The sequence below is a fragment of the Parasteatoda tepidariorum genome, chromosome X2 (genome assembly GCF_043381705.1).
Source record: "Parasteatoda tepidariorum isolate YZ-2023 chromosome X2, CAS_Ptep_4.0, whole genome shotgun sequence".
Taxonomy (NCBI): Eukaryota; Metazoa; Arthropoda; class Arachnida; order Araneae; family Theridiidae; genus Parasteatoda; species Parasteatoda tepidariorum.
In genome coordinates, this window is record NC_092215.1 from 41,021,806 (window position 1) to 41,046,763 (window position 24,958).

The following is a 24,958-nucleotide window of genomic DNA, read 5'->3' on the forward strand; positions in this document are numbered from 1 at the left end:
AATTATTAAGCCTTTAACTTCAAGATTACATTTGCAATTTTTTAGTATAATGTTAAATGGAACGTTCGCTAATTGCGGATTTTTTTTATAGTTCTCTAATTCATTTATAGATAAATATCTACAGGACAAATAAGCTCAACTTACCGACAACATCAAATTGGAATATTAGGAATTCGACATTTTGAAATTTACGAACTATTTATTCTAAATATTTTTTTCCCTTCATTTTCCATAAATGATTAAATTACAATGGTGTTTAATCTTCGATTTCTTGAATATTACAGGACAGGTAGATGATGTTTTTTGCGCATTGTTAATACTTTTATAAGAGCCGTGGTGGCTTAGGGGCTACAAAGTTCGCCTCCCAATGAGGTAAATCAGGTGCAAATCCCAGCAGTGGCAGGATGATAAGAATTCTGCTTCCGGCTCACACCGACCACAGTGTAAGCGTGAAATATCATCATTGGTAAACGGATCATGGGTGGTCGGGCTAGCCATGGGAGGTTTTCGTGGTTTTTCTCTTCATGAAATGCAACTTCGGGTTAGTTCCATCACAATGTTCTCCACGATGAATTTGCCTCAATGCTTGATCCAGGAGTTCCCTTGTCTTCCGGGATGGTTTCGAGATTAAAAAGGCTATGAAGTTAAACATTGATAGTTGTGAACTCAAAATTGAGCTGGCCGTTCAACGTCTGGTTATATAAAATAAAATAAAATATTTTCATAAGGAGAGAATCAGAGAAATGTTAACTGTTTTCCATAATCGGATATCGAGTACTCCCTTTTGACTTTTGTTACCCCATATTGAGGGGTAACTAAAGGCATGATGTCTTAACATGCACGTTTTTGAAAACTTTCATGCGTGTAAACATAGAGTTCAATGTATACCAAAGCTACTTAATCTCTAAAGTGAAGGTCTTGAATTGGTAAACTCGACTAATGATGCTCAAAATCAATATATTTATTCATGTTTTGGATTTTGTATTAAAATATTCTGCTGTTTGTTTCGTCTTGCATAAAAACTGCAATATATTTCTAGAATCCGTATACGAATTACAGAAAATTTAGCGATAATACGGAAGATTTTTTTGCGGATAAACATCATTAATCAAATTTGCCTTATTTAACTTTTGGCCTCTTGACGCCTTTGATATTTATGAGAAAAACCAACCCCTTTTTTGTTTTATCTCTACTACCGCGTTTGCAAATGAATGAGACCACCATAAAACGAGCATTAGCTTAAAGGAGGAAAATCCCTTACTTAGATCGAAAAGTTTTTTTTTCTCTCGTTTGTTTGGTATTATAATATATAATTGTTTTGTTTTCCCCGAACAGTTTTTTTTTCCAACTTTGGAGTGTACAAACTTTTATCTTTCGGGTGAGTTTTAAGCATTCAACTTAGATTGGAATCACATTTGGGCATTAAATGTTAATTTCCGTTTAAAATCATTCCTAATGGAAGCAGTTTTTCATGTGAAATTTTTCCTCGTTGTAATTTAATAATTTTTTCCGATTTTAGTTTTATTTTTGCTTTAGAATTTCAGTATTAATATGATTTTATGTGGCTGAGAACGAAAGCAAATTCTAAATTCAATTTTTCTTTGGAGAAATCAAGATTCATTAGTAAAATTAGGATATTTCTTTTTTATAACGTAAAAATATTTTTCTTAAAAAAGAATTTTGAGTTTTGTTATTTATCATATAATTTAAATTGAATCGTTGCAAGCGTAATCTCTTCAAATCTTTCTGAAAGATGACACCCAAAATAATTGAAGAAGAAATGTTTATAATTCTAATTTTACTTTTTTATATGTTTTTAGAGGTTATTAATTCAATTATTTTTTGTCTTCCGCATATATTATCGGTCTCGAAACACTGTATCGTTATATTCGAAATTTTTCATCATTCGGCAACCTTTATAGCATTTGCGCTTCTAAAAGATTTAGTTGGTTTCTTCTTTTATTTTAAATATTGATACAATCTGTATCTGACTATCTGTGTGTGGATGGAAAATAATCTGGTAAAATTACCGTATTTAAAACAGTTGCATTTCTAGATGAGAAGATATTTTTGCATTGAATTACAAAATTTCATAAATTAGCTCTAATCAACTGTCGCGATCTATATTTGACGTGTTTGTCTCAATATTTGCTGTTCTATTTTCGGAATCCAAATACGTTGCCAAAAAAGGTGTGAAAGAAAGTGCTTTTGTGCATAGTTACTAAATTTAATAACTTCTTAGCACTTACTAAATATTACTGTTTATATTCGATATATTTATTTCTAACTTTGTAGTTCCAGTTTTTGATTCCAAAATTGTTGAAAAAAGTTACATTTGTTCACTAGAAAATACTTTTCTATGAAACTCTTAAATTTTATTATTAACTAGCACTAATAAATTATCGCAGCCTATAATTATAATAATTATCACAGCCTTATACGAATTATTGAAGTTTTAATTAAAGTTTAAACTTTGAAGTTCTAATTGATGGATACTTATCCATCGATTAATGTTAATTTTTTTCTCGAGAAGACATTTTTGTCTACAATTACTTAATTTTATAATTAATTAGTACTAATTATTTATTAAAGGGATAAAATAATCTGGTAAAATTATTGTACTCTATAATAATGACATTTCTGGTAAAAAATCCTCCATAATTTCGTTTATTAAGACAAAATTATACGGTGCTTAAATAATTCATTTGGTAATTTTTTCGTTCATATGGGAATGGTTTGCGAAAATTTCGTTTTCTAAAATTATAGTTTGAATTACTACATATTTAGTATAAAATACAAAACCGAAAAGTAAATTGAACCGAATAAATGTTTTTCGTGCCATGATCTAAAATATAATGATAAAGTTACCAAATTTTATCATTTGTTATAAGACCATATTTTATTGTAAATTTTATTAAAGTCATTACCAAAGCGCTTCTGGAAAAATTGCTGAGCCTTTTGGTGTTCCCTTAGAGTCAGAAACATGGTAAATTTTATCATATTCAGGTAGTTTTGACCATTCTTTTTTTTCCTTAGTGCAAATCCGCTGAAAGTTGTTAAAGTGGAAACTCTATTGTGTATAAATACTGTTGTTGTTTCTAATGCAACTTGCCACACTGTCAAGCCTGCTTGGTGAAACCGAACAAATTTAAGCCAGAGTGTGCGTTTCTTGTTTTTCAGTGGCGCCATCTGTGACCAAGAATTCGACTTCTGCCACACCATACATCGGACCCGTTTATGGACCCGTAAATACTAAATTTAATCAATAATTGGCTCTAATTAACTATTAAATTTTAGGATGGTCTTCTAAAACAAAGAAAAATTGTGACTGATTTCGTGAAAACCATCTAATCATTAAATCAAAAGACACTCAGGGTGTTGCTCTTCTTAAATGTTTATCATTAGCGAATCTAATTCAACTCCTCCCTAAAGTGTGCCAAAATAGTCTTTATTTCAGCTCTTCATCAAATATATTTCTTTATGCAATTAAATTTTTAATTACTTAGTCATTGAATTTGCTTTTCGTATAATTTAATTCACGAATTCAAATTAATCAAGGTACAAGTATATAAATTTGAAATTATTTTGCTTAAAGAAATTTTGATTATCATTCAAATCGAATCCAATTTAATTAAAATGAAACAACTGAAAGTTAAGGTTCATAAATGTTAATAGCTAATTTAATTATGCACACTTCTTTGAAAGTATTCAACTAAATGAAATATGAAAGAGGAACAATAGAAACTGATTTACTGCTGAAATTACAAATGATATTTTCTGTTTCATCGGCTCCATTAGTCTTTAGGATTCTAAAGAAAATAGCACTTAAGACTATTTGAATCGCCTACGAAATGTAATCAATCTTTTTATGTAAGATTGCGTTTTTTGATATTTATTCGCCAACTTGTGTATCATTACTTTGTTAGGCTTCCTTGGCGAGATAAGATATTAAAAAATAAAAAAAGAAATGCACACACACAAAGCTTAATCTTCCGATGGAAAGAAAAAAATGAAAAATAATGTATTTTCTTTTGTGACTAACTATCTGTGTGTGGGTGGTTAATATTCAACGGTTAAGTTATCTAATCAAATATTCTACTGTACCGAAACGACAGGAAGTTGAATAAATTGCGATGAAAAAAAGACAAGAAACCTCCTCTTTTTTGTAAACAAATCACTATAAAATTATTCATTACGGTTTCTTTTATAAAATAATGGTCACTTTATTTTTTAAATTCGACTTTACTTTTAAAAATTCTGGTAAAAGTACCGCATGGTATGGTATTGATATTTTTAGTTTAAAAGAAACATAATTCCGGTTAATAAGCCAAATATACGGTATTTAAATTAAACATTTGGTAATTTTTCCATTCATATGGCAACGGTTTATTGGAAATTTTGGTTTTCAAAATAGTTCTTATTACCATATATTTAGTACAAATTGAAAACTTAAGTTTAACCAAATAAACGGTTTTTATCCCATGCTTTAAGATCATAAAATTACCCAATTTCACCACATTTACCAAATTTTATTACGAATTATAAAATAAACCTTATTTTATGCTTAGTTTTACCGAAATCATTAACAAAGCTCTTCGTTAAAAATTACTGAGCTTTTTGGTGTTCTCATAGAGCCAGAAACTAACACCTCCTAGAAGAAAGAAAGCCTCAGCAAGTATCAATTTAGTAGTCCGACGTAACGAACACAAACTGTGCGGTGGATGAAATTAAGAAAGTTGTCACTGCGTTCGAGCCACTAAGTTGCGCAGTGGTGGTTAATACGAAAGATGTCAGTACGTTTGGACTACTAAAGGATCAGATTTTTTGTTTATGGTAACCAGTGCTGAGGTCTTCTCCTTTCTAGATGATATTGCAGAAACACGGCGAATTTCACCATATTCTGGTAGTTTTGACCATACTTTTTTTTATCAGCGTAATATCGCTTTGTGAAGATGAGCTCAAATTAGCTTTTGGTGTCTCAGCCCAACCACGAACTTTGAATAAGAGCTGCGAAGTCCAATAGAGCGTTCGCCTTCCAATGAGGTGAACCGGGGTTCGATTCCGGCAATGGCTGGTCGACACGAATTCCTCATCCAGCTTGCACCGACCACAGTGCTGACGTGAAATATCCTCAGTGGTAGACGGATCATGGGTTAGAGTCCACTTGCCGTCTGGCTAAGCGTAGGAGGTCCTCGTGGTCTTCCTCTCCATGTAACGCAAATGCGGGTTAGTTCCATCAGAAAGTCCTCCACGAAGGCAAATTTCTCCCAATACTTGATCCAGGAGTTCCCTTTTCTTCTGGATTAGGTTCAAAATTACAAGGCTACGGAGTTGAACATTAGTAGTCATAAACCCAAAAAATTGGATCGGCTGATACGGTTATATATATAAAAAAAGTTGGAGTTGGAGAACATTTTGAAGGAGTTTGAGAAAAAGAAAAGAATTTTCTCGACATCGACTCCTGTTAGTTAAAAGTTCGGCCCTATAGACTAAATGATTAAAAAATAAGCTTTTGATCTAATGAAAATCATTTAATTATTAATTAACCAATTATTGAGTGATTTGAATGTCATTACTGTCTGCACATCGTACTCTATTTACGATTGCGATCAATACAAAATAACAAACGTAGACCAACAAGCCAATTTTCAAATAATCAGCCTGTAGTATCCCCCCATTAAACTCTACGTTTCATCAACAAGTGATGCGCTAATAAAGTTAAGCTTTTGATAAAGATAAAAATTCAGTTTTTCTTATTTCTAAAAATTAATCCCTAAATTATTCAAACTAAACAAGCAGAAGCTACTATATGGGAATTCAATTAGGTACTTTCGAGTATTGTTATAGGCATCACGCTGAGTTTCAATCATTTCCTGACAGCCGTTTGAAATCTGAAATTATATATACTCATTTATCAATGTTACAGCCCACGAAAAATCTACACATCGAAGAAGGCTTTTAGTAAAAGAGTTTTTAGCAGTCTGATATAAATGGGAAATGTACGTGCTGCAGTAATGAAGAACGAGTCATATCCGACTTGGAGTAGAAATAGTGTTAGAGTGAGCATCTGTTCTCCGCAGATAGACCAAAGATGAAACTTGCTAAAACCACGTGATAGGAGGACTCTTCTGTTGATTTTACCCTATAAGTAAACGAAGCGAATTTCTCATTACTACGATGAAAATGCTCTGCAGAATTTTTGGAGAGCGTTGATATCGTTAAAACTTGATGCAACCTTAATATGATCAAGGTATAACCATAGTATCGATCAAAATTTTAAAACCTTAATATGGTGCAAGGTGGAACCATAATATAGTTCAAACTTGTTGGAATTTTAATATTGTCCAAGGAGGAACCATAATATCTCTCAAACTTGTTGTAACCTTAATATGGTGCAAGGTATAACCATAGTATCGATCAAAATGTTAAAACCTTGATATGGTGCAAGGTGGAACCATAATATAGTTCAAACTTGTTGGAATTTTAATATTGTGCAAGGAGGAACCATAATATCGCTCAAACTTGTTGCAACCTTGATATGGTGTAAGGTTGAACCATAATATAGTTCAAATTTGTTGAAACTTTAATATGGCGCAAAGCTGAACCATATTGCTTCTTAAACTTAATTCCATGATACTGTGGTTCAACTTGAGAGCGGACATTTGGTTCAATTTACCCCTTATCAGAGATGCAGCGAATTTTTAACCGTATCATGGGTTAAGGTTTCAATGTTATGGTTTAACCCTAAACCGATTTTTCTGAGTTTTTTCTTGCTAGTAAACTACTGTTTTTTGCTGTTGCTGAACTGATACTGAATTACAGTTTTATAAAAAAAAAGACATCGACAAGAGAACAATTGGTATAAGAAAATTAGAGTTAAATTTCTCAGAATAGTCATCTTGCAATTAAAATTATTTTCTTTTAATCGCCATTTTAATTTAATTGAGTTTATCATCTTTTTTTTATACATAATTGTCGCAAAATTTGTGAATTTTATGAGCAAAATTGACAATGAAGAATTTCCCTGCCTCTCTATTTTAACCAAGTGAAAATCGTGCTAGGAAGATTCTTGATGTCTGACATAAATTCTTCGCTTTTTTATGAGTGATATGCTCTCTCTTTTGCTATATCTTTCTAAGAAATCTAATGAGTTTTAAACCATATCGAATGCTATTAAATTCAAACAGATTTTGTCTTTCTTTAAACTATAAGGAGCACATGACAGCTTTATTTCAAGTATTTGTGAATTTAAAAGTGAAGTGTTTGATTTTCAAATAAGTTCAATAGTTCGATGTTATTTCCAGTTTTTTTAAAATTTTTTTGCAGTTTATTGGTAAGTATGCAATCCCATTTGAGTCATTCTAATAGAATATAGATTTTTCCGTTTGCTTTTTGAAAGTTAGCATTATGTTAAATAACTTTTTTTTAATCTTTTATATTATTTTAAAAAAAATAAAGAAAATTGAATTACAATAAGTTCTCGAAAAATGAAATTTCAAATTAGTCATTTTATATATCGGAAATTACTCAGCAGATTTCACTCAAATTTTGAATTTGACGAAGTTTACAGGATGTAAAAAATTTTATGATTAAATATTTTTAATTCTATTATGTAATAAATCTTTTATTTTCAAAAAGGTTGGAGTAGCAGTGAATAATCAAATTTTTTCTCAAAGGGGAAATTTTTACATCAAACTTTTCTTTAGTATTCTTTCCAGGTAGTTGCTTAATATATCTCTGGAATTTCCACAAGATACAAAACAAAAACGCAGTATCGAACAATTTGGAAATGTGGATATCATATTGCCTCAGTTCATAAATCAGAACAAACAATCTCCTAACTCAACTATTGAAATCAGATTTTCCTGGACAGTGGAATTGTGCCAATTTCGCTTCTAAGGGCGTTACTAAAACATGATCTGAGCAGTGGATAAACCTTGAAATTCTCTTTTTTAATTTTTTACCTAATACAAACGGTTATTAGCCAAACGTTGTATTCGAAATTTGTCAGTTATATTCACGATACATTTTTAAATTTCATTCTCAGAAAAATGTATGATCATAGGTAAATATGGTAAATTTACCCTGTTTCTGACTCCAAATGTGTGGTATTAAGAACTATAATATTGAAAACCAGAATTTCCTGTAAACCGTTACCATATTGATTAGGGAAATTACCAAATAAATGGTTTAAATACCGTACATTTTTAGTTTTATTAATCAAAAAGATGTTTTTTTTGTATTAAATTTTTTTTAAACAAAAACAAAAATGTCATTATTATATTGTACGGCAATTTTACCAGAATTTTTTTTCTTTATGTACAGTGCTTTGATTTATATTTTTAGATTCCATAAAATATTAAGCGTCTCAAACTAGTATTTAAGCGAAGAAAAAAAAAGGTTTATAAGCTATTGAATCACAGGTGAGGAGTTGAACTGAAAAACATTAAAATCAAGTTGGTTGCCTGGTAAACTTTAAGACGTTGCTAATATTTGCATTTTAGCTCCTTTCGGTTTTTTCCGTAAATCAAACACGTTTTGATATTTTCAATTCCACCTTCCTCGCTAGTGATTCGTTCGACTTTTGTGCGCATTTCACTTGCTGCGGTCAGTAAGCGGGAGGGTGACCAATTTGATCAGCCTGCGTAGGGACCAAGGGTGTGCGGTATCGGTCTTCCCTTAACTGCTCTAACGTAAAGAGCTCGACTTCATGCGCAAGTAGTCGGGCTACTAAAGCAGGGGAGCCACCCCCTCTGGTGAGGATCAAAATTGCGATGGCATGTCTTCGGATCATCCTCAGGGATGTTACCAATAGCCCATTGTGCAGCTCTAGTGCGACGTAAATAAAGTAACTACCTACCTATCTACTAAATGTGTGATAATAGGAACTATAATTTTGAAAAACTAGAATTTATGTTAAGCCATAAATTTTTTTTTCGAAGAAATATTATTACGGCAATTTTACCAGAATTTTTCTTCGTGTAATTTTAATAAAAAAAAATTGGCTTTTTTATCATTTTTTTGTTGATAATAAATCACGCAATTTATTTCAAAGTGAATTTGTTGATCATTTATTTTATTTCTTCCAGTGTTTTAACATTTAAATTATTTGAGTGAACATAATGTCAAAATTTCATTATATCTGTGCTCTAGACTTGATCTGGTGTGTTTTTTGGTCTTAGCTTCATTTATTATTAAAGGGCGGTATTGGATTTATCAGCTATTCTTTGCTTAAGCAATAGCATTGCCGAGTTTTATAGTGAAAACGATATTTCTTCTCTGACCGAAAAAAACAAGCTAACTCTAATTTAATCTGGTGTTCGATTCTCAGCAATGGCTGGTCAATACGAATTCCGCACTCGCCTCGCACCGACTCTAGTACTGACGTAAAATATTCTCAGTGGTAGACGGATCATGGTCCCCTTGAACTCCTTGCCGTCAGGTAAACCGTGGGAGGTTTTCCTTTCCATGTAACGTAGATGCGGGTTAGTTCCATCAAAAAGTCCTCCACGAAGGCAAATTTCTCCCAATACTTGAAGGGGAATTTTATANTAGCAAACGTATTTTCTGTATAGGCTATATAAATTTAGTTTTACTACTTAATTTAAATAACTTTACATCTTTCAATTTGGTTTCAATTCAATTGAGTTTAAATTATTCAATGTAGCATCTTAGATTTAAAAATAGTGATTACATTAACACCCTTTTAAATTTGCAGTGAGTCGATTGTTATGAATCACATAAGGCGTGGTCTTTAAATATATGTCTGATTCCATTCCTCGAAGGTAAATTATTATTATCTAGCCATCTTTAACAATGGCATTCAAATGTATATCTAATTCTTTTTATTGTCAGGTACTCTAAATATTCTTTGGATACTTCGTAATAGATCCTTCCAGTAAAAATAAAAAAGAGTGCAGACAATAGTAGCCGACGAAGTAGAGGAAAAAAATTGCCCTTCAAAACCTTTTCTGGACAGCATTTTATTTTCTTGTTGTTCAAGGTTTTTTTTCTGAATTTACATCAGATAAAAGGAAGGGTTCAAAAGTCACCATCAATCTCCTGTTAACACAACTTCCATAAGTGGAACAAACTTACTCCCCCAAAAATAACAACAAAAAACAGTTTCAATTTGAGTTTCGTGCGTTATATCACTAAGCGTAATGGCTTTAGGGACCAAAGGAAATTTTTTTAGGTAAATTAATCAAGGACTAGAAAACAATCACGCAAGATCTAGATGGGTGTTATGGCTGGAATTTCGGATGTTATTTAATATTGTGTGATTAGTATCTTGAAGTTCACCAGTTTATGTCTTAAAATCCCTTCAAGATTGAATTCCATGCAAATGGTTACTCCATTTTCATGATGATCTATGTTGAGTATTTATTATTCATTTGAATTATTCGATAGGATCACGATTAGAATCATCGTAAGAGGTTTTAGAAAGTCTGTTTTTCTGCGGAACTTGTTCTTTTGTGGTTCAAGAGTTCAAATGCAATCTTGCTTAGAAAAATAGAAACTGAATGATGCTTGAATTGGATGTGCGCGAGTTGTTAAGTTCTAAAGCAAAAGAGCATGTGCTAGAAAATATTACTAGTTTTAACTGCTGTTATTATATATAAAAAAAAGTTTAACGTTTCAGGATTAAATGAAACTGAGATTATTTCAACGACAAAGGCAAAAAAAATCTTCGTATATTTCACCGGCATAAAAATTTTATGAAGGATAAAACTCTTGACTGAAATCAATACATTTTAAAGGTAATTGCTTGGTTACGATATTTCTATTTTAATAAAACTGTTTTCAATACTTTATATAATTGTTTCAAATCAGTTGAATTATATCTGGAAGTTCATCAGTTTATGTCTTAAAATACCTTCAAGATTGAATTCCATGCAAATACTTACTCCATTTTTATGATGATCTATGTAGAGTTTATTATTCATTTCAATTATTCGATAGGATCACGAGTAGAATTATAGTCATTGGGTTTAGACTGTCTGTTTGTTTTACCGTAGAGCTTGTTCTTCTGTGGTTCAAAAGTTCAAAATGTAATCTTGCATAGAAAAATAGAGCTGAAGGATGCTTGAATTGGATATGCGCGAGTTGTAAAGCAAAAGCATGTGCTCGAAACTATTGCCAGTGCTAACTGTTATTATTACACAAAAAAAGTTTAAAGCTTCAGGATTTAGTGATAATGAGATTATTTTTAAAGAAAAGGATAAAACAATTTTCTTCTTAGTTTTAGCAGGCATAAAAAGTTCATGAAGGATAAAACTTTGACTGAAATCAGTACATTTTACAGGTAATTGTTTGGTTACGATATTTCCATTTTAATAAAAATGTTTGCAATATTTTATATAATTGTTTCAAGTATTATATTAATAATAATTCATTAGAATTATTTGAAAGGATCATAGGTAGAATAACGGCAAAAAAGTCTTTGATTATCTACAAATTTTGTCCTGGAATAAACTATAATTTGGTTCAAATGCAATCTTGTTTAGAAAATGTAGCAACTTATAGACGCTTGATTTGAATATGCGAGAGTTGTTAGGTTTAGTGCATCTGTTTATTTGTAAAGAATATTCAAGTTTCAATTTCTGTTATCGCATAAAAAAGTTAAAATTTTCAGGTTTATTTAATAATCGAATATTTTTTAGCAGAATAGATAAAAAAAATTATTCTTAGTTGGTATGAAGTGTTTATGGAGGAGAAACTGTAGGCAGGAGTTAGTATATTTTTAGATTTCATTGCTTCACAATATTTCTGTTTTAAAGGTTCATAGTTCTTTAAATAAATGATCCAACATCTCTGAAATTCACTTAATGAATCAAAGAAAAAATTTAGGTTTCAAATTTATTTTTGGGAATATTTATTTCATAAAAATATATCAGACCATTTATTGGTTATCATCCGGTAAAAATTGATAAAAAACAAACTACTTGTTATAATTTTAGGTAATAGTACAGCTTCACTGTCACAGTCTTTCTCCAGTTATACTTAAATCAGGTTAGAAAATACACTGTAAAAAATTCCAGATTAAATTACTGTAAAAAGTACCTTCACTCAGCGTGCCTTTACTTTTTACCGTAAAATCCATTTTTACCAGAACATGTTACGAAACAAAAAAGTCTGATATACCTTCATTTTCAGAGTAATAATTACCGTAAGATCACTGAATCACTCTATTTAAATAAATATTATTCTAAAAATTACTGTATAATATTTTACCGAATATTTATGGATTTTTTTTACAATTTTTATTATTTGTTTAATTATTTATGAATTTTACGGTTGATCACCCAAAGTGCCGGTTCTTTACACCGTAATTTGATCTGGAATTTTTTACAGTGTACCTATAGTTTTGTAGAATAAAATTAATCTCTTCAAAAGGATAGCTGATTTAGAAAATGTTTAAAAATGGAGAAACATTATTCTACACGGAGAAAAAGTACTGTAAAATTTCAGTAGTGTATGGTAATAATTTTTCTCGAAAAAAAAGAAACACTATTCTGTTTTTTCCCAAAATATACAGTATTTAAACCACTCATAAGGTAACGTTCTACCGAAAATTCCTGTTTTTATTATTAGAAGTTGTTATTCATATAGTGCACACATTTAGTAAACAATTCAATTCTGTAAAGTAAATGTAACCGAATAAATTATTTTTATGTCATGCTCTAAGGTATCATGATAAAATTTCCAAATTTTAAAATATTTACCAAGTTTTCTCACATATTATGTACCAATATTTTATTGTTAATTTTATCAAAATCATTATTAAAGCTCTTCGGTAAAAATTACCGAACTTTTTGGTGTTCCCATAGAGACAGAAACACGGTAAATTTTATTATATTCCGGTAATTTTTGACCATATTTTTTTACTCAGTGTAGAACCGTCTCTAAAATGGGTACTTGCTGCATTGATAAGATTTAGTTGAAAAGAGTACTTAAAAGTAATTTATGTTAAATTTGTATTAAAAAATATCTCTTATGAACTTATAATGAGCTTTTAGAAATATCCTTTGTATTTTTTTTTGTACACGTTTTAAAATCATTAACAATTTTAAATTTAGTCACAGCCTTGAGATTTTTACATCCAAGGAAGAAAACCTATATGTAATTAAATTATAAAGCTAGCAATAATCGATTTACTGCTGAAAAAAAATATCAAAATTTTATATTTATTTTTCCTTCTCTTCAAACAAATTACCGAAAAGGAAATGTTTATGAATTATTACAATATTTGATAGACCTGATAACATTAAAATTTAACTTAAAAGTTAATAGTCTAGCAAAAAAAAAAATCCTACTATAATTATTTCTTTAAAAGCAAAATAAAAATGTTTTATTTAATTGCTACTTTCAGCTGAAAGCTGGATTAGAATTAATGGCTAAATTTCATTTTTCGTTTTGTCAGGCGATAAAAATCTACCAATTCAATGGAAGTTATTTTGTTTTTATGATAATTTGAATTTTAGGAAATCTTTTCTTTAATCCATGGCGCCGTAGATTTCATTTGACTGATGATGTTTGATGTTATTTAATATTATTTATTGTTTTGTTTCGATATGAAAAGTAAATAAAGTCTTTTCTTGTCTAGGTTTTTCTTTTTTTTTGTCCTTGGGCAGGAGGATTTTACAAGCCTTATTTGATGTCGAACAGACAGGTGGTATCGTAAAAAATAATTAAAAAAACTAAAACAAAATAAATAAGTTCTTGTAAAATGGAACTAAACGATTATATCTTTTGCTTTGTACCTCAAGGCATGTTTTTATTTGGATTTGCTTTTTTCTCTCTCTCCCTTCTGGAGCTGTGTGATAAAAATTGTTGTTTGTCCAAGCTTATAAAAAGGATGTTTATAGTTCTATTTTTAGCCCTTTGTGGGACAGAAAATTTTGAAACAAAATTTTGATAAAAAAAAACCATAAAAATTTTGATTATCGTATTTACAGCGAAAATGAAGCGATCTGCTTCATCTTTATATTTTTCTCTATTTTTATATTTATGCTTTAATTTAATATTTTTTGCATTTTTTATACTTTATTTATATTGAAATTGTTTTATTAAAAACCGCATAGTTTAAGAGATAAAAACTGCTTCAGTTTCAATAGTTTACATTGCTGTCGAATTTAACTAGGGCAGTTTTTAATCCAGCACCCATGAAAAGGTTAAAGGCCATGCAGCTATGATGTTAAAGTTTTAGTTTTAAAATTGGGTTGTTATAAATTATATTAATTATACTATAGTTATGTTATAAATTGAACAATATAACCTTACTTAATAGGGATAATGAAAAAATTAATAACTATGATTTTAATCATCCTAATTTAATTTTCAATTGAAGTTATCTTGTTTTTTTATGTGTAGTTTGAATTTCAAGATGTCTTTTCTTTTATTGATGTCACTGTAGATTTCATTTCATTGATGATCTTTTAAGTCATTTGGTATTATTTAAAGTTTTGTATTTATCAGAAAAGCTAATTAATTAAATTAATACAAAGGTTTTTGTAAAGTGGATCTACACGATTTTATGTAGTCTTAATGACTTAGTTTTCTGCTTGAGTTCCTTTTATTTTTTAAAAAATGTGAAAAGCTTGAGAGAAAATGTTTATAATTTTAATTATTTTACGTTTTATTCTTTTGCAGATATTATGTTACGAATTTGATTTTAAGTTTAGGTTTTAAAAAATAATATGGTTATGTTGCAAATCCAACACTATAACACAATCAGACAGAGCTGTTATAGAAAAAATTAAGTATGTTTTCAATCATCTGTAATTAATTTTCCCAAATAAACTTCTATGGAAGTTATCTTATATTTATGATAATTTAAATTTAAAGATATCTTTCCTTTTATTCATGTTGCCATGTTTTTCATTTGAGTGATGATCATCGATGTTATTTAAAACTATTTATTGTTTGTGTTGATGTAAAAAAGCAAATTAAGTCTTTATTGGCTATTTTTTTCCTATCCTTGAGTAAATGGATGCATGTGCCTCATTTAATGTCGGACAAACAGGTGGTAACGTCAAAATAAAAAAAAAAAAATAAAAAAAAGGTAATCCAAAAGCTCTTGTAAAATGAAACTAAATGAAAATATCTTTTGCCTTGTGACCCAAGGCAAAGTTCTGTTCGGATTAGTTTTTTTTCTTCTCTTTTTCATTTGGAGATCTAAGAAAAACTGCGCGAAAAAATTACCGTTCGTTCGCATCTAAAGATAAAAAATGTTTGTAATAGGTTGTTTCATTTTTTAATTCCCATGCAGATGTGATGTTGCGGATAGATCTTATGATTTAGGTTGATACTAATTATACTACGGTTAAGTTACAAACAGCAATGGGATTCAATCGACGTGTAACGGTATGTGAGTATTATTTCTTCAAATTCTAAAGTTTCGAGAGCAATTCTTACTGGTTCTTAAAGATTTTAAAGTTTTAAACCTGAATCGTGGTTGCTGAAGGTATATAGCGTTCACCTCCCTATGAGGTGAACCGTGTTCGAACCCCAGCAGTGGCAGGAATTACACCTCCGGCTCACACCGACCACAGTGCTGACGTAAAATATCCCCAGCGGTAAGCGGAATCATGGGTTATAGTCCATTTGTCGTCAAGCTAACCGTGGGAGGTGTTCGTGGTTTTCCTCTACACGCAACTCAATCGCCGGTTAGTTCCATCCAAAAGTCCTCCATGAAGGCAAATTTCTCTTAATGCTTAAGCCAAGAGTTCAAAATAAGTCACAAAATTGGGTCGGCAGTTAAATAACAGTTATGAAATAAAACTTTAAAACAGTTTTCAAAAACATACACTGAGAAAAAATGTGTGGTCAAAATTACCAGAATACGGTAAAATTACAGTGTTTCCAGGTTCCACACAAAAAGGCACTGTAATTTTTTTACCAGGTTATTGGTAATGATTTTGGTAACTCATTACCAATTTTGTTAAAATTTGGTGTTAAAAAGTAAAAATATGGTGTTAAATATAAAAATATGTGTTAAAATTTGGTGAATATGCTGAAAATCTGTAATTCTAACATGATACTTTAGATCAGTGATCCCGGGGCAGCCCAAGGAACGTTAAATTATTCCTATTTTACTTACTGTGGTGTATTTCTCTCGGGTTTGTGCGACTATTCATGGACGAGAGATTTACCGGGCGCGAAGAGACGCCATTTAAAGCAGCATTAATACTACGCATGACATTTAATTGCACTTTAATTTGAAGGTATGTTTAAATACCATTAAAATAAAGTTATTAAATCAAAACAATCCAAAATATAAACCAAAATATAACCTCCTCTGCGGGTCGCGGTAAAATTATTAAACGTTGACCAAACCTCGGCGATAAAAAAATTGGGGAGCACTGCTTTAGATAATAGCATAGAAACCATTTATTGGGTTAAATTTATTTTTTAGTTTTGTATTTGTAAGTAAATGTATGGTAATAAGAACTATAATGTTGAAAAACAGAATTTTCGATAAACCATTACCATATGAACGGAAAAATTTATTACCAGTTTATACATATTTTAGTTTTATTACCAGAATTACGATTTTTTTACCAGAAATTTATTTACCATACAGTACGGCAGTTTTATCAAAATTTTTTTCTTCGTGATAAATAAACATATTTTACTGAAATTTTTTTTAGCAAACATGGTAAATTGCACAATCTCTAAAGGAGTTCACAAATAAGAGTATTTTAAGAAATGTTGCTGTACGTTATGCAGAAGATAAAATAGGCCAGTCATATGAATTTAATTTACACGTTTAAAATATACAGATTGACAATGATAAACATTTCAAACATACTGATTATTTCATTGTTGGAAACGTATCTTGTCATGCCAACATTCACAAAGCATGTTTTTTACAATTTAATAATTTAATTTATGTTTCACTGAATCTTTTTCTCAATAAAAATGTCCAGGAAAACTTCTTCTCTGAAAAATCTTTGAGGGATAATGAAATTCCACAAATAGATTATCTAGATTATAATAATAGATTTCTACAAATGCTAACAGCATTTACACAAAAATTCGAGAATATTCGATAGTGGAGTATCAGTTTTGGACATAGCTCAAATTACGTGTTTAAGAAAATGGACATAGTATGAAACGCCAGTTGAAAAATTGAGAACAGCTCTAAATGTGTAGTTAGAAAATTGAACATTGCCTGAAAAGGGCTTTTAAAAAATTTTCGTTTTCAATGCTAAACAAAGATCTGAAATCTTTAATACCTTGTCACTCTTGAAGAAGGCTCCAACCAATCAACCAAATTTTTAAATACTACGAATAATCATTAGTCTCTAGTTAATTCTTTAAAAATATCATAGTCGCATCAGTAACTTAAAAATCACAAACTATGTCCATTTTTCCTTATCGCGTGATTTGATCTATGTCCACCGACAATGGTTAACATTCCCCAAGAATCAGTAAGAGAAAATAGAAGAACAAACTAAAAACACCTGCTCTAACCTCAGTAAGAAGATTGAACATAACCCAAAATTCACCTTATTAATCTTAAAAATATAACTGAAATCTTGAATGTGTTGTATTTTTGCAAAAGACGCCTACCAAACTACTAATATGAAAAATCGCTTATTTTCTTTTAAAATGCTACGAATAATTACTAGTTTCTAGTTAATTCTTTTAAAATACAGTAGTGATAACAGTTACTTAAAAATCTCAAGCCATCTTCCTTTTCTTTATCACGTGATTTGAGTTTTGTCCTCTGACAGTGGTATACCTTTGCAAAGAATTAATTAAAGAAATTGGAAAAGCAAACCAAACCAAACCAAAAACACCTGTCAGGAGATTGAACGTAGCACAAAATTCACCTTTTCAATCTTAAACCTTGTACCGAAGTTTTTAACATCTCGTTACATTTAAAAAAAAGAAAAAGAAAAACGCATACCAAATAAATATGAAAATTCTCATAGTTTTTTTTTTTAAATACTGCGAATAATCATTAGTTTCTAGATAACTTTTTTAAAAATACTATAGTTATAACATGCCGTGTAGCAGAAAACAATGAAATTTTACGTCAAAAAAACGTATATTTTGCTTTTAAATTTTACTAAATATTCTTAAAATTTGCGTAAAACTGAAACTTCGTATTATAGCAAAAAATGGCTATCCAAAAAACGTAAAATTCGCGTAAAATTGTATGTAAACAAATTCATTTATTTTGCAAAGATTTTATCAACCCCTTCATACTAGATCATAATGAGTACGTTATTTTTACATATTATTTTGATGGTAAATTTGCTTCGTCAATAATACGTAAAATAAAAAAAAAAACATTGTTACTAAATCTAAATAGTAGTAGATTCAATTCGTCAATAATGCGTAAAACATAAAAAAATATCCTTACTAAAATAAAATGATAAATTTATTTTGTCAATATGACTTACAATATAAGGAAGCTTTTTACCAAAATCTAAAAGATAAAATATGCGTCAAGCATTTATACCTAAAATGAACAAAAACTTTCTTACCAAAATTTAAATGGTAAATTTGCTCCGTCAATAATTCATAAAACATACGAAAGCAATCTTACCGAAGAGCAGTGTAAAATACATTCTGTTAATATTACGTCAAATATACCGAAGCTTTTTTACCAAATATCTAAATGGTAATATCATTCCGTCAATAATACGTAAAATTTATGTATAAAGTGTACTGATTTTACCGATTTCCCCAAAATTTACGTTTAATTTATGTATTATGCTATAAGGGGCTTTTAAAAACTCAAGCTATGACCATTTTAGCGCGATTTGAACGATGGCCACCAACAATGGTTTACTTTGACCAAGAATTAGTCAAAGAGAATGAAAGCACAAACCAAAACCACCTGTTCCTTTCTTTATAGAACAATATACATTGATAAATGATTATATACAAAAGGGCTTTCTCCAAGCAAATACGGTGTTATTGCCACTTGCTCGGGAAAAGATAAAGAATAAAAAAATCTAAAACTATGTTCTTTGTCAGCGATATTTTTTGTTCAACCCTTCTTTTTTCAATATTTACACGATCTTGACAGATTTTTGCTAGTTGTACTTCCTTTAGGGCTTCAGTACTTGCAAAAGGCGTCTCTCTTGTGATTTTTCCCACCTATCTTTGACATGACGAAAAAAGTATTGTAATTAATATTAATTGCTATACAGTCATTGACCTATACGATGGACAGCCGTAAATAATCGTTTAATTAACTCCTTCATTTAAGTGGTGTCCCCCCGTTTTTAAACCCCTGTCTTACAAAATACGCAAAGCTGACGCGTAACAAGCTGCAATTCATTGTTTTTGAAAGGAGGTGTTCGAACTTTATTACTTTAGACAGCTCTATTACATTGAGAACTGTAATTTGAGATAAGTTTCGTAAATGAGTGGTTAGTTTAAAAGGAATGAAAAGTTTTGTTGTTATATTTTTGAGTTTGTATGAAAAAGTCCGGTAAAATAAAATTTCAGTTCATAAGTTCTTATTTTTAGGTAGGGGTTTACAAATGCCCAGGTATCCAGTCATTATGGAACCTAAAAAAATTTAGATGGCATCCAATATTTTAGTAAATCTTAACTTTTTTTTTTAAGCTTTCAAATTTGAATATTTCGGGGTAAAAAGATTTATCTCTTCAAAAAAAGTATATTCTTAACATCTTAATTATGCAGACACGTAGAAAGATTTTAGTTTCTATAATTGCTTATTTTACTATACGTTATACTTTTAATTAATTTATTTTTATCTTATATAAAATAAAAAATAATTGTTTTAATGTAATTTTATAAAACCAAAAATCTTTAACGCTGCTATATATGTAATATATATATATATATATATATATATGCTATTTTGCTTTAAAAAAATCGTCGATTGGGCGAGATTTATAATCTAGAGGATCTAGAAAAAAATAAATGAATAAAATACTCACTTTTTGTAAATTTTCATGAGCTCAGAAATTTGGAATGATGAGTAACTTTTCAAAAAATAAAACAAAATTAGTGTTCCAAAAGCTTTTTATTTTCTTAAAACTGGGGCTTTTCCTTATATTGACATTTTGCGCTCTTTTCATAATTTGCGCAGATGATTATGGCAAAAGATGGACAAAACGTAACATAACAATCTCTAATTAATGTTAAATCTCACAACAGTTTTGAAAAAAAATTATGTTTTTTGATAGAAGAAAGATGGGGAAAGCATTCACCTACAAATGTTAATTACTCGCAACAGTGATAAAAATAGCACGTTATTAGCTTAAAAAGCGTTTTTCGTAAGACTACCTATAGAGAACTACCTATACCTATAAGACAACCTATAGCATATAGAGAACAGCCTAGACGGTAAAATAAGGTAAAGCTCATACTCATACATTTATGAATATTTTAATGTTAATGCATAAAAATGCATATATGCACACAAATGTCTGGCTGAAATTAAAAAAATAATTACATCATAAATTAAAAAAATATTTTAATTGATAATGAATCATAAACACTGATAAGTATTAGTGAAAGTTCTGTAGTTTCAAACGGAAGTATTAAACAATTGTTTTTGTTTTTATTGACATTTGCACCATATTTATAATTAAATTTCATAATTAACATAGAGTATAAAATAGTTAGCATAATACATCGATCATACAAATATAACCAAAATAGAAATAAAACCAAAGATAGAATAGAAATAAAACCAAAGACAGAATAGAAATAAAACCAAAATGTAAGGCATTTAAACCATTCATTTGATAATTCTTCCATTCATATCGCAATGTTTTACGGGATATTTCTAGTTTTCAATATACACACATTTAGTAAAAAATACATAACACACATTTAATAACAAATACATAACTGAAAAGTAAATTTAACTGACTAAATGTTTTTTTTATGCCCTAATGTAAGTTATCATAACAAAATTACCAGATTTCAACACCTATTACAAAACAATATTTCTTTGTTAATTTGGCCAAAATCTTTATCAAAGCCTTTTGGTAAAAATTATCAAGCATTTTGGTTTTTCCACAGAGCTAGAAACACAGTAAATTTTACCATATTCTAATAGTTTTCATCATACTTTTTCCTTTCTAGATGCAGCATTAGTTATGATGCATATATGCATAATAATTAGCATATTATATTAATTATACATTATGCTAACTATCACTAATTATGACTAATTAGTGATAGTTAGCATGTAGATAGATAAATGGCATAAACATTTCATAATTAACATAGAGAGTACTTGCTACAGATGGATGAAACGTAAGTTTGTAATTATGTAGAATTGTGTTACGATTTCACAATAGTTATCAAAATATATTATTATTAGCTAAAAAACACCATTTCCTAAGACGAAAAAATGTCCAAAGAATAGATTCAACATTAACAGAAATGGGAAGAAATTCTATGTATTTATGAAAAGTTTTATCAAGATGTGAGGAATATGATAATTTAATTCAATGTAATTTATAGTAGTCTTACATCATAGAGCGAAATCTGAACAAACCCGCTGAGCAGCGCATTTGTGTAGAGAAAAAGTAAATTTTATTCTTCAAAACACAAATCTCCAAACTGAGCCTACTCCCATTAACGATTGGGCGCGATTTAATTTCTTTAAGAAACATACATTTTAGATACAAATCTACAAACATTGCGGAAGAAGATTTAGTGATACAGAGGCGTGAATTCTTAAGATTTATTTTTTAGAATTTCTTTTCTTGAATTACCTACTCTAAGCTTTTTTTTCCTTTAAGGTTAAAAATTAGAACTAGATTTATTTATTAGGTATCTGTCAATATAAATCAAGGAAGTGGGATTTTTGGGAATAAATTTCAGATAAATATTAATATTGTAAATTTTTTTTAAACTTTTGCAAAATGGTATATGAAATTCTAAAAATATACTACATTTTTTCTGCGTTATAAAATAGAAATAAAACATGCTTCTGAACTAGTATCAATATTTAAGTGGTAAAATTTCTGCATACTTTGAAATTAAAAGATAGTTTTTTCTTAAATTTTTTCCAGTGTTTTGAGTTACGTATTTTTAGTAGTTTCGTATTGTTATATTTTTAAATTTAAATAAATGATTGGCAAGTAGTTTTTCAGTATTTTGAGTTGCGCATTTTAAGTAGCTCCGTATTGTTATATTTTTAAATTCAAATAAATGATTGGCAAGTAGTTTTTCAGTATTTTGAGTTGCGCATTTTAAGTAGTTCCGTATTGTTATATTTTTNCTCTTTAAGGTTAAAAATTAGAACTAGATTTATTTATTAGGTATCTGTCAATATAAATCAAGGAAGTGGGATTTTTGGGAATAAATTTCAGATAAATATTAATATTGTAAATTTTTTTTAAACTTTTACAAATTGGTATATGAAATTCTAAAAATATACCGCATTTTTTTTTGTGTTATAAAATAGAAATAAAACATGCTTCTGAACTAGTATCAATATTTAAGTGTTTAAATTTCTGCATACTTTGAAATTAAAAGATAGTTTTTTCTTACATTTTTCCAGTGTCTTGAGTTGCGTATTTTTAGTAGTTCCGTATTGTTATATTTTTAAATTTAAGTAAATGATTGGCAAGTAGTTTTCCAGTATTTTTTCCAGTGTTTTGAGTTACGCATTTTTAGTAGGTCAGTATTGTTATATTTTTAAATTTAAATAAATGATTGGCAATTAGTTTTTCAGTATTTTGAGTTGCGCATTTTAAGTAGTTCCGTATTGTTATATTTTTAAATTTAAATAAATGATTGGCAGCAAAGTTGTCCAAAATTTTCTGCTTTTAATGAGACTATTTTTACTGTGAAGAAAATGCTTGGTAGAACAAAGTGTTCAAAATTTCGCGCAAAAAATAATTTTAATAGAAAAAACAGGAAATTTTAAAAAAACAGGAAAATTTTACTTAAAACTGTGAATTTTTTGTTGATTCATAAAGAATACAGTACATAGTAATGCATGGAATGTAAGCAGTTCTGTCTTTATTCAGATTATGCGGCGTTAAATCGCATGATTAGGGGGAAAATAACCAAAAGCGAATATTATTCGACCTAATGACTAAACATTATTAATTTAATGATTTTCGCTTAATGTTCATTTACAATTAGCTTTAACTGTCAGATGTTTCATTGTCTTCTGTTTTTTGTTGGTCAATATTTTGTTTAACTAACAGCACAAAATTCAAATTTTGCATGAATTTTTGGATGCCCTCTATAATCAGTAAATAATTTGATCAGTACAAAAATCAAGGCATGTAGTTGAAACGTTTTTTTTTATTCATCAGTTGTCATACCAGTTTACATATGATATTCACATAAAATATTGCTTTATTATCGCTAGCACTGAAATAAATGGAATTAAGACATCCTGAACTCTCGATACAAACTATTAGATAATTATCCCTTTTTTTATCATACACAGCCAAAACTACTATGGTCAAAACTACGAAAAAAATGGTAAAATTTATTGGGTTTATGGCAGTATACGTATGGTACTTAAGACTTACCGAAGGGATTTCGGTAAAATTTACTATAAAATATGGTTTTATGATATGCGATAAAATTTGGTAAATGTGGTAATTTTATCATGATGCCTTAGAGCATGGCATAAAAACCATTTATTAGGTGGAATTTATTTTTCAGTTTTGCATTTTTCACTGAATGTGTAATAAGAACTGTAATTTTGAAAACCAGGATTTCCGGTAATCTTCTACCAAATGAGTGGAAATATTACCAAATGAATGATTTAAGTACCGTATATTTCTCGTTTTTATTAACCAGATTTACGTCTTTTTTTTAAACATTTTTTAAATTTTTCCCCCAAAAATGTCATTATTATTCAGTACGATAATTTTACCAGAATTTATTTCCTCGTGTATAGTGAATGTAATGTTTACAATTAGGTTTTGTTTCAAACCTTACCAAGTCTAAAGCTTCACTTTAAATTTAACTTCAAACGAGTTAAAATTTCGTGTAAATATTTTGTTTTGTTATCCTAATTCTTTCTGTGTTAGTTTAAAATAAAACTGTTAAATAATAAAAAATAGACAATTTTAAATTTATGTCACATAATTTCTTTTAAACTACGTATTACGTTGATAGATAAAATCATAGAATAAACTTTATAAAATCGTAATCATAATAATGCCATGAAACACTTTTTTTCCAAAAATAATGAAGGAAATAAGTGTTAGGTTAAAGCGTAGGTTGAACTTTTGACTTGTAGGAATGAATGAAAAAAGAAGACGTCATGTATCATTTTTACATCTCTTCTATTTTCCAATTGAAGAATATTATTATCGTCCATTGGCACGTCCAGACATGCAATTAAAAGCTTCACACAAGTAGGAGATTTAATGCTTTTACTTAAGTGAATGTTTATTTAAATGATTGGAAAAAGCACATTTGTTAATAAACATAAAATAAATTGAATTGTCTTCTATTATGATGCAAATCATAAGAAAATGACGCAAAAGGTTTTGATACATGAATATGATTAATGATTTAACTTTTCTGTTAAAAAGGAAGTTCTTAGTAGAATTTTAAAAGTAAAAGAGAAATAGTATAATTTTACGAATTAAAAAAAAAGAGAATAATTTTATTATCCGTTAAATTAGAAAAGAAGTGCGTAATGTTTTCATTGTATTTATATTTTGAATTTGTATATTATATGAAAATTTGTAAATGGAAACTTTAACTAAACTTTGAAACTTTAATATAATAAAAAAAATATTTTATCTTAAATGTCTTTTTTTAACAACTGTCGTATTATGGAAACAATACACGTAACATAGGAGTCATAAACTAGTACTTTAAACTCCTCATATGCCACCTAATTGACTCCACAATGCTAAAAAATGCATAAAGAAAACATTTGTTGTGTGTAAATAAAGTTCAATATGTTTTAAATATAATTTTTGATTTCTCTCTATCATGAAGATATTTAAGGGTTTGTGCAAGT